Source organism: Oncorhynchus kisutch, linkage group LG7 (assembly GCF_002021735.2).
Source record: "Oncorhynchus kisutch isolate 150728-3 linkage group LG7, Okis_V2, whole genome shotgun sequence".
NCBI lineage: Eukaryota > Metazoa > Chordata > Actinopteri > Salmoniformes > Salmonidae > Oncorhynchus > Oncorhynchus kisutch.
The window spans coordinates 44,056,562-44,068,650 of NC_034180.2; the positions used below are offsets into that span (position 1 = coordinate 44,056,562).

The 12,089-nt window shown below is 42.2% G+C and overlaps 1 protein-coding gene across 4 annotated transcripts in view; it reads right to left on the minus strand.

The window, feature by feature from the left end:
* LOC109894648 (probable E3 ubiquitin-protein ligase RNF144A-A) overlaps nucleotides 1–7,097 on the minus strand; it is an 83,044-nt gene extending 75,947 nt beyond the window's left edge. For all 4 annotated transcript variants that reach the window (XM_031829156.1, XM_031829154.1, XM_031829160.1 and 1 more), the window contains exon 1: nucleotides 6,988–7,097. The gene's annotated coding sequence lies outside the window, so the exon portion shown is untranslated. The remainder of the gene's footprint in view (nucleotides 1–6,987) is intronic.
* Nucleotides 7,098–12,089: the final 4,992 nt, after the last annotated feature.

Sequence of the window (12,089 nt, forward strand, 5' to 3'; positions counted from 1 at the left end):
GCGAGGAGTGAGCTCTGTGAGCGAGGAGTGAGCTCTGTGAGCGAGGAGCGAGCTCTGTCGAAAAAAGTAATTACAGTACAATACCATTAGGGATGCCTCGAAATACTGTTATGATTGTTGGGCTGGATGCTGACCATTAGGCAAAGCGTCCCTCGGAGCAATAAACATTTCAGGAACCATTCAAACACTCAATAATTTGTTTCCCGACTCGCGCCACGATCCCCACCACTTGGACCCGGCAGTCTGCTGAATGCGAATGACACTGAAAACGATTAGGTAACCTAACCTCATACAACTTGAACGAACAATTTTAACCCCACCACAGAGTCATATAACGGCAAATTATTATAACATCTAGCCAGGAGTGACAATAGATTTTCTCCACATTTCCAATGCAGCAAAACGCAGACTTTGAGAGTGACACACGCATCCCTGAGAAGCTAGCCTAACTGGATTTAAAAGGTAATGAGTAGGCATTCATTAACGGGGTAAGTGCTTCTGTTTAAACTGAATGGGTGTTACATTTCTGGCATGGTCATGCAGTCACAAGCAGCCTGAGCTACTTACATGAGTAACTTGTCATGTTTAACAAGTTCAATGGCGCTAGACAGATTCATCGCATTCTAAGGCCTTGTTCACACTGCAGGCCTTAATGGTCAAATCAGTTTGGGAATAGTGACTGTCCAAACAGCAAGTTAGAAGTGACCAAGTCGTTCAGACAGCAGTCATTTTGCTGATCTGGCTACGATAGTTGTCATAGTAACGATAGGTGTGTGTACAGTGGTGTAGGTTGATTGGTGGTGGTGCTCATGCTTCCTATCACTCAGAAGTTATGTAGCAAGCTAAGGAGACAATGCCTGCCATGGACATTTATCAGTTGCTTTGAATGTTCAAAATCACAATTCCTTTTTGGCAAGCCACAACAATCTGTTTGGCTTTCTAGCACATTCACTCATTTGTAAAAAATTTAAGTAATTAAAAAGCTAGTTAGCTACACATGTTCTTGTCAAAACTGTCAGAGTAACAAGAAACAGGATATGCCAAATAACAGTCTAAAACTACTTGAGGGCAAATAAATCAGATTTGACCATTCAGACAAGTCACATGGCCAGGAATCTCATTTGTATCGGATTTCAAACCATCTGCGAATGTGAAATGTTGCTTGCAATATCTGATTCTGTGTGCTTTTTGGCTGTTTAGACTGTAGGAAAAAGAACATATTCGAGTCAGATAAAAAAAGATATATATTTGAGTCACATCAAACTGCCAAAGTGAGCAAGGCTTAACGGTGTTAAGGCGTGAGCAGTGTTTTTAAGTTACTCCCACCTCCATACTTGTGCGATTACATTGTGATCGAATGTGGCAACCTTAAAAACGACTTAGGGTAGGGCAGTGCATGGCATAAGCTTACCAACAATTTCAACATGCTGGAATTGCCCAGTCATGTATAACATCAACATGGCATATCTTTATAGAACTAGCCTACCAGAGGAGATGGCAAAGTTGGCCCTAATGTTTATTTAGTGACAATGATCAATACATTATGATTGAGTAGCCTAAATGTACAGCAGCCAAGAATCCCTTCATTCAATAAAATACCATTAGGAGTAGAGGTCGACCAATTATGATTTTTCAACGCTGAGACCGATTATTGGAGGATCAAAAAAGCCGATACCGATTTAAAAATAGGCAGATTTTTTAAATGTATTTATTTATTTGTAATAATGACAATTACCACAATACTGAATGAACACGTATTTTAACTTAATATAATACAACAATAAAATCTATTTAGCCTCAAATAAATAATGAAACATGTTCAATTTGGTTGAAATAATGCAAAAAAAAAGTGTTGAAGTAAAAGTGCAATATGTGCCATATAAAAAAAAAAGCTAACGTTTGAGTTCCTTGTTCAGAACATGAGAACATATGAAATTTGGTGGTTTCTTTTAAAATGAGACTTCAATATTCCAAGGTAAGAGGTTTTAGGTTGTAGTTAATATCGTATTTATAGGACTATTTCTCTCTATACCGTTTGTATTTCATATACCTCTAACTATTGGATGTTCTTATAGGTACTATAGTATTGCCAGTGTAACAGTATAGCTTCCGTCCCTCTCCTCGCCCCTACCTGGGCTCGAACCAGGAACACATCGACAACAGCCACACTCGAAGCAGCGTTACCCATCGCTCCATAAAAGCCGTGCAAGGGGAATAACTACTCAAAGTCTCAGAGCGAGTGACGTTTGAAACGCTATTAGTGCGCACCCCGCTAACTAGCTAGCTATTTCACATCGGTTACACCAGTCATTAGGCTTGAAGTCATAAACAGCGCTGTGCTTGCGAAGAGCTGCTGGCAAAACGCACAAAAGTGCTGTTTAAATAAATACATACGATTCTGCTGCTGCCTACCATCGCTCAGTCAGACTGCTCTATCAAATCATAGACTTAATTATAACATAACACACAAAAATATTAGCATTTGGTCATTAATATGGTTGAATCTGGAAACTACCACTTCGAAAACAAAACGTTTATTATTTCAGTGAAATACGGAACCGTTCTGTATTTTATCTAACGGGTGGCATCCTTAAGTCTAAATATTCTTGTTACATTGCACAACCTTCAATGTTGTCATAATTATGTACAATTCTGGCAAATAAGTTCACAATGAGCCAGGCGGCCTAAACTGTTGCATATACCCTGACTCTGCGTGCAATGAACGTAAGAGAAGTGACACAATTTCACCTGATTAATATTGCCTGCTAACCTGGAGTTCTTTTAGCTAAATATGCAGGTTTAAAAATATATACTTCTATGTATTGATTTTAAGAAAGGCATTGGTGTTTATGGTTAGGTACAGTCGTCCAACGATTGTGCTTTTTTCGCAAATGCACTTTTGTTAAGTCATCCCCCAGCGTTGCATCGATTATATGCAACGCAGGACACGCTAGATAAACAAGTAATATCATCAACCATGTGTAGTTATAACTAGTGATTGATTGATTTTTATAAGTTTAATGCTAGCTAGCAACTTACCTTGGCTTCTAATGCATTCGTGTAACAGGCAGGCTCCTTGTGGAGTGCAATGAGAGGCAGGTGGTTAGAGCGTTGGACTAGTTAACTGTAAGGTTGCAAGATTGGATCCCCCGAGCTGACAAGGTGAAACTCTGTCGTTATGCCCCTGAACAAGGCAGTTAACCCACTGTTCCTAGGCCGTCATTGAAAATAAGAATGTGTTCTTAACTGACTTGCCTAGTTAAATAAAAAGGTATTAAAAATATATATTTAACAAATAAAAATAAATATTTATATTAAAACCTGTTGGTACTAGGGGGCAGTATTTTCATTTTTGGAAAAAAGAAATCCCGTTTAAACGAGATATTTTGTCAGGACAAGATGCTAGAATATGCATATAATTGACAGCTTTGGATAGAAAACACTAACGTTTCCAAAACTGTAAAGATATTGTCTGTGACTCTAACAGAACTGATGTTGCAGGCGAAAGCCTGAGAAAAATCCAATCCGGGAGTGCCACAGGTTTTGAAAGCACTGCGTTCCAATGAGTCCCTATTCAGCTGTGAATGCACCATCAACAATCTTACGCTCTCTACGTATTCCCCAAGGTGTCTACAGCATTGTGACGTAGTTTTACGCATTTCTGTTGAAGAATAGCAGTAGGCGGCCACATTACGTAAGTGGTCACATGGTGGCTCCGAGAGAGATTCTTGCGTAAAATACAGAGGTAGCCATTACTCCAATCGGTCCTACTGAAAAACGAATTGTCCCGACGGATATATTATCGATTAGATATTAGAAAAACACCTTGAGAATTGATTATAAACAACGTTTGCCATGTTTCTGTCGATATTATGGAGCTAATTTGGAATATTTCTGGGCGTTGTGGAGACCGCAATTTCCGGGCGATTTCTCAGCCAAACGTGAAGAACAAACGGAGCTATTTCGCCCACAAAAATAATATTTTGGGAAAAAATTAACTTTGGCTATCTACCTGGGAGTGTCGTGAGTGAAAACATCCGAAGTTCATCAAAGGTAAACGATTTAATTTGATTGCTTTTCTGATTTCCGTGAGGTTGCCTGCTGCTAGCAAGGCATAATGCTATGCTAGGCTATCGATAAACTTACACAAATGCTTGTCTAGCTTTGGCTGTAAAGCATATTTTGAAAATCTCAGATGACAGGGTGATTAACAAAAGGCTAAGCTATGTCTCAATATATTGCATTTGTGATTTTCATGAACAGGAATTTTCTAGGGATATTTATGTCCGTTGCGTTATGCTAATTAGTTTCAGGCGATGATTACGCTCCCGCATGCGGATTTGGGAGTCACAAAAGGTTAAAAAAATAATTTTTAAAATCTGCTAAATCAGAGCCCAAAAATACCGATTTCCAATTGTTATGAAAACTTGAAATCGGCCCTAATTAAATCGGCCATTCCGATTAAATCGGCCGACCACTAATTAAGAGGTTCCTTTCTCAAATCCAAGCAACTTTTCATTCAATAGCAGTATTAAAAACCACAGCAGTTCATGTTACATGCCAAGCCACGCCCCAAAAAACTAAATGCTTAGAGGCACATTGCGAAATGCCAAAGTATTTATTACTGAAAAGGGGGATGGTGGTGTTTGACGCCACCACGATACACACTCCTACACCCAGGTACATTCAATGCCTGTTTAAATTAAAATAAATACTCACGGCTGCAGTCAGTCAGTATTATTCACTGGGGCTTTCTGATGGTACAGGTGGATGTTTGAGCAGGACTCACAGTTCTGAGGGATTGTGGAGTGTAATGTTGATTGTGTTCCCAAGAGGCTGGCAGGTACACTGTGTTCTCAGCCTGCCTCATTACCAGCATATCACATCCATTGAAAAATGTTCTTCCCCTCATGCAAATCCAGGTCCATTTCCCCTGAGAGTGGCTTGTTACTCTGTGAATTCATTTCAACGCAACCAATTTTCACAGAACAATCTTTTGGCCATGTATAGCTAGAGTAGGATATGTTTTGTTTTGTTCCCTAATGGGAATAATGCCTGCCTCATCCCTTGAAACTCCATCCCTACTGCATGCCTGTCTGACTGCCTGCCAGGCTCTATTCACCTTTCAAGTGTGAGATCTTCCCAGCACGCTATTACAGCTCACATGTAGTTCAACGAAACAGAATCAAATTGTACAGTATGGGCAAGATGAGTAAGTGGTGACACAACAGAGAATGGGTTGGTATGCATCACTACATGGGTCCTCAGCTTTGACAGTGACTGTGCAGACATGCTCTTTGTTCATGTCTAGGCCTAAACTTTACCTGGGGGGGGGGGGGGGGGGGCTGCTTCAAATGGAAATGCCATGGCAAGGTACCATATGACATTTAAGAGCTCAGAGAGAGCAGTCAACCAGTCCAAACCGGTTGAAATTAATATTGAGATGTACTCATGTATTATATGGTGTCATCTTTTGTTTTGTTGCATGATGAATGTTTTCCTTGATGAATGGCATGGATTCACATTACCTGGAATCATTGATATTCATATGTATAGTATCACTACACTGCGCTTACATTTCCCTTATTCTGGTTGATGACTCACTAGAACAGTAGCCTAGGGGAATAATCAACTCAATGTTTTAGGGTGTCACCTTGCTGTGCATCATATATCCAACATGAACACTAGCAGCCTATCTGACATCAGCACTGCATCAGTCCCATGGTCACTGAAGAGCCACTGTTCTTGAATAATGATAACGTGGTTGCAGTGTCAGCAACACAAATAGCAGAAGTTCATTAAATCAACACTGTTGTACACCTGAGTTGATGAACATATAGTCTTGGCAAAACAATTTGGAGAACTCGGAGTATCAACTAGACATGAAAACGACAAAATGCAAAACAGCTTGCTACTGACAACAGGTAATTCCAGAACTACAGCCAATCATGTTGGCACCCTCCTATAATGCCTCATGTAATTTTCAGTAGACCTAATATTGTAACAAAAAGCCTACAGTAGGCTGCAACACTATTTTCCTGCACCAAAAAGTGTCACAGCAGCCTACCTGTACAATGTAATGGGTGAGGTTTAGTTCATCTGAAATTGTGACATCTTGCACACCCTGACTGGAGGGCAGCTGATAATATCAGCCTGTATTTCACAAAGCAAATCCGTTCTAATTGTCCTTCTCAGCTTAAAACAAGATACAACAACGTTATAACAACAGTGTAGACTCGACTGTATGGGAAACGCAGTTAGTGTTAAGGTTCTCAGACAGAACTGTCATGTGAACGACTCGGTGGTGCACATTTTGGAAATAAACCAAATTACCTGGCGTTTTGTGACAGCGCCGTGTTCTTGGTTATAAAATAACCCCAGGAGCGATGAAAGCAGAACTTCAGAAGGTTATCAACTGGATAAACTGTAGGTGGCTGATTGCTGCTACTCGAGAGGCATTGTGACAGACAGAGTATCGTTATGGGTGTATATTCATTACGCCTATTATGTTGCAAAACGTTTCTTAAAGGGAAGCAAACTGAACGAAACGGGGAGGGACCAACCTGAATTTGTCAACTAGAAACTCTCGTTTCAGTCCGTTTTGCAACTGTTTGGACTAATGATTACACCCGTGGTTACAGATTATTGTTTTTGGTAGTGACTTTAAACGTATCCGTCCAAAACGAAGAGGCTAAAACATTCGACCATGTATCACCTGGAAATAAACGAAGAGGATATTCAATGCAATATAAATAAGACTACGTGGATAACGAAAGCAGGCGAATTAAAAACCACAGCTGACAAGCAGTATCGAATGACCGTTACAGTAACGTTAGCTGCATGAGGAAATCATGAAAATAATGTCTGAGGACTCCTTTACAACTAAGCAACGTCCCCTTTCACCCGCCTCGAAACCGGTGATTCACAAGACACAAACCGTGCTTACATCTGCATAACATTGTAAATATCCCAAGGTGATGTGCCTACCTTGAAAATGCCTAGCAACTACAAGGGAAAAATCAGCTGCTCCGCGCGACGCACTGGAGAGACGCCATTTGTCAGCGAACGTTTTTGTTGAGTTATGCGCCGCCTTCTTCTTATTCTTCTTCTTCTTTAAGGCTTTTTGGGAGTTTACACCCATAATGTGTATTACTGCCTCCTACTGTACGGGGTACTATGAGTGAACATTCGCTATGAAATGTGCACTTATCAATGGCCTGGTCGGAAAAGAACTATTTATATTATGCAAGTTTAGCAAGGACAAAAGCTAAATTACATTTCATATGAATGCCATTACAGACAGAGCTTTAAGGCAATAGGCCTATTACATGTCTATACAAATGTATCCAGGCATTAACTGTGTTCAATTCCTTTGTAATTAAGGAGATGCATTTCACAATTGTACATTTGTTTATTGACATTATGGCCCAATATCAATAAATGGAAAATGATTGTTTACTGTAGAAAAGCACAAAGTTTGACAGCAAACAGGCAAATAAACAGGTCAGAATTGTACTACCAAGAAAGGCGTATGTATTAGCTTTCATTTTCTTCTGTGTTTTCTATGTTGGCTTTACTTGATACATATTCAGCTTCAGTAGCAACATATGTAGGCATATAAGTCTTCTCTATATAAGATGTTTTATCAGGGGACTGACTATTGGCCTATTGACGATCTCCAGATCTAATGAGACAAAGATCGAGATGATGACAATATACTGTAGGAAACATAGAATTTATGTCAGTTCCAAGGGAACCCCTCATCATAGGGCTCCAGGGAACAATCATTTTTGGAGTGGGGATTGGAGTGAGCCCATTACACATTTACTGCACATTTACAGCTACCAACAGGCTCAGAGACCGTTTCTATCTACATGCCATCAGACTGGTAAACATTTGAACTGTACTGACCACCTGCACTGACTCTGCACCTTAGCACACATGTACTCACTCATGCACACACCTATACAGTGCATTTGGAAAGTTTTCAGACCCCTTGACATTTTCCACATTTTGTTACGTTAGTCTTATTCTAAAATGGACTACTAACATGGTGGTGGCAGCATTATGCTGTGGAGATGTTGTGTAATCCATTTTAGTTGACAGAGCATGTCAGAACAAAAACCAAGCTTCCAGGTTGAAGGAATTGTCAGTAGAGATCCGAGACAGGATTGTGTCGAAGCACAGATCTGGGGAAGAGTACCAAAAAATGTCTGCAGCATTGACGGTCCCCAAGAACACAGTGGCCTCCATCATTCTTAAATGGAAGAAGGTTGGAACCACCAAGACTCTTCTTAGAGCTGGCCGCACGGCTAAACTGAGCAATCGGGGGAAAGGACCTTGGTCAGGGAGGTGACCAAGAACCAGATGCTCACTCTAACAGAGTTCCAAAGTTTCTCTGTGGATATGGGAGAACCTTCCAGAAAGACAACCATCTCTGCAGCATTCAACCAATCAGGCCTTTATGGTAGAATGGTCAGATGGACGCCACTCCCCCATAAAAGGCACATGACAGCCAGCTTGGAGTTTGCCAAAAAGCACCTAAACAACATTCTCTGGTCTGATGAAACCAAGATTGAACTCTTTGGCCTGAATGCCAAGTGTCACATCTGGAGGAAACCTGGCACCATCACTACGGTGAAGTGTGGTGGCAGCATCATGCTGTGGGGAAGTTTTTCAGCGGCAGGGACTGGGAAACTAGTCAGGATCGAGGGAAAGATGAACGGAACAAAGTACAGACAGTTCCTTGATGAAAACCTGCTCAGGACCTCAGACTGGGGTCGCTGCTGTTTAAGATGAGGGAGGACGATAATTAATTCCATGAGCGTGGCCTTATTTCTATTACAGCAAATTAGATGTAATTCATATTCCATTCACCCAGCTCAATGTAACATCGATAGGTTTAGGCTACTACATGATACACAAATTTTCCCTATACCCATCGTGAGGTTAATACAACCTAGCTTATGAATGAAAGTTTACAACGTAGGTGCACAGCTCAGGAGAAATTTGAGTAATCAAAAGGTGACAGACATTAACACATTCAATACCGCCTTGCACAATCTTGCTTGCATCTAGCTGATCTAGGGTATAATCATTAGTCCAACAGTTGCAAACAAGAGTTTCTATTGGATAAATTGTTTATCCCCATTTCATTCCGTTTGCTCCAGTTTAAGAAAGGTTTTAAACAGAATCGGCAGAATGAATACACCCCAGGCATTAATATATGTCACATACCAGTTTGTAAACAATGGAGAAACAAATTATCATTGAGCTAATAAAGCTGCATATAAACATGGTCTCCTTTTTGCTGTTTTGAGTAAGACAGCTCCAAAATGCAGGTGTTCAGCCTAACTCAGTACTTTCTGTGGTGGTGGGGCAGCAAGTGGAAAATACAGAGCGTAGGGTTTGGTAATCTTCTATATTTGCGCCTGTACCGCTTGCCATGCGGTAGTATATTTGCTAAGTGTTCCCTCACTCATGGGGACACTACGTCGCCTCAAAATCTACAGGGAGAGCTAGAAAGATCAAGCCCCCTTGGGTGCTGCCATAGAGTTACATTAGAATTGCCCATCCAAGAAGGCTCAATGTCAAATTAAATCAAAGTTTATTTGTCACGTGCGCTGAATACAACAGCTGTAGACCTTACAGTGAAATGCTTACTTACAGGCTCTAACCAATGGTGCGGGAAAAATAAGAAAAAAAGTGTAGGTAAGTAAAGAAATAAAACAACAGTAAAAAGACATTTGAAAAAAGAGTAGCAAGGCTATATACAGACACCTGTTAGTCAGGCTTATTGAGGTAGTATGGACATGTAGGTATCATTAAAGTGACTATGCATATATGATGAACAGATAGTAGCAGAAGCGTAAAAAGAGGGGTTGGCGGGTGGTGGGACACAATGCAGATAGCCCGGTTAGCACTGGTTGGTCGGGCCAATTTAGGTAGTATGTACATGAATGTATAGTTAAAGTGACTATGCATATAAGATAAACAGAGAGCAGCGTAAAAGAGGGTTTGGGGGGGGGGGCACACAATGCAAATAGTCCAGGTAACCATTTGGTTACCTGTTCAGGAGTCTTATGGCTTGGGGGTAAAAACTGTTGAGAAACCTTTTTGTCCTAGACTTGGCACTCCTGTACCGCTTGCCATGCGGTAGTAGAGAGAACAGTCTATGACTGGGGTGACTGGGGTCTTTGACCATTTTAAGGGCCTTCCTCTGACACCGCCTGGTGTAGATGTCCTGGATGGCAGGCAGATTTGCCCCAGTGATGTACTGGGCCTTATGCACTACCCTCTGAAGTGCCTTGCAGCCGGAGGCCGAGCAATTGCCATACCAGGCAGTGATGCAACCGGTTAGGATGCTCTCGATGTTGCAGCTGTAGAACCTTTTGAGGATCTCAGGACCCATGCCAAAAAAAGATTTCTTTTTAATTATATCTGGAGTACTTCTCCTGTCTTATCCGGTGTCCTGTGTGAATTTAAGTATGCTCTCTCTAATTCTCTCTTTCTTTCTCTCTCTCAGAGGACCTGAGCCCTAGGACCATGCCTCAGGACTACCTGGCATGATGACTCCTTGCTGTCCCCAGTCCACCTGGCCGTGCTGCTGATCCAGTTTCAACTGTTCTGCCTGCAGCTATGGAACCCTGACCTGTTCACCGGACGTGCTACCTGTCCCAGACCTGCTGGTTCAACTCCCTAGAGACAGCAGGAGCGGTAGAGATACTCTTAATGATCGGCTATGAAAAGCCAACTGACATTTACTCCTGAGGTGCTGTCTTGCTGCACCCTCGACAACTACTGTGATTATTATTATTTGACCATGCTGGTCATTTATGAACATTTGAACATCTTGGCCATGTTCTGTTATAAGCTCAACCCGGCACAGCCAGAAGAGAACTGGCCACCCCGAATAGCCTGGTTCCTCTCTAGGTTTCTTCCTAGGTTTTGGCATTTCTAGGGAGTTTTTCCTAGCCACCGTGCTTCTACACCTGCATTGCTTGCTGTTTGTGGTTTTAGGCTGGGTTTCTGTACAGCACTTTGAGATATCAGCTGATATAAGAAGGGCTTTGATCTAGTTTGTTGTTGATGTGGACACCAAGGAATTTGAAGCTCTCAACCTGCTCCACTACAGCCCCGGCGATGAGAATGGGGACGTGCTCGGTGCTCCTTTTCCTGTAGTCCACAATCATCTCCTTAGTCTTGGTTACGTTGAGGGATAGGTTGTTATTCTGCCACCACCCGGCCAGGTCTCTGACCTCCTCCCTATAGGCTGTCTCGTCGTTTTCGGTGATCAGGCCTACCAATGTAATGATGGTGTTGGAGTCGTGCCTGGCCATGCAGTTGTGGGTGAACAGGTAGTACAGGAGGGGACTGAGCATGCACCCCTGGGGAGCTCCAGTGTTGAGGATCAGCATGACAGATGTGTTGCTATCTATCCTCACCACCTGGGGCCGGCCTGTCAGGAAGTTCAGGATCCAGTTGCAGAGGGAGGTGTTTAGTCCCAGGATCCTTAGCTTGGTGATGAGCTTTGAGGGTACTATGGTGTTGAACGCTGAACTGTAGTCAAAGAATAGCATTCTGACATAGGTGTTCCTTTTGTCCAGGTGGGAAAGGGCAGTGTGGAGTGCAATAGAGGTAGCATCATCTGTGGATCTGTTTGGGCGGTATGCAAATTGGAGCGGGTCTAGGGCTTCTGGTATAATGGTGTTGATGTGAGCCATTACCAGCCTTTCAAAGCACTTCATGGCTACGGACGTAAGTGCTACGGGGCTGTAGTCATTTAGGCAAGTTGTCTTTGTGTTCTTGGCACACGTTCTGGTAATCCGTCTGGCCCCGCAGCCTTGTGTATGTTGACCTGTTTATAGGTCTTACTCATGTCAGCTACGGAGAGTGTGATCACACAGTCGTTCGGAACAGCTGATGCTCTCATGCATGCCTCAGTGTTGCTTGCCTCGAAGCGAGCATAGAAGTGATTTAGCTCATCTGGTAGGCTTGTGTCATTGGACAGCTCGCGGCTGTGCTTCCCTTTGTAGTCTGTAATAGTTTGCAAGCCCTGCCACATCCGACGACCGTCGGAGCCAGTGTAG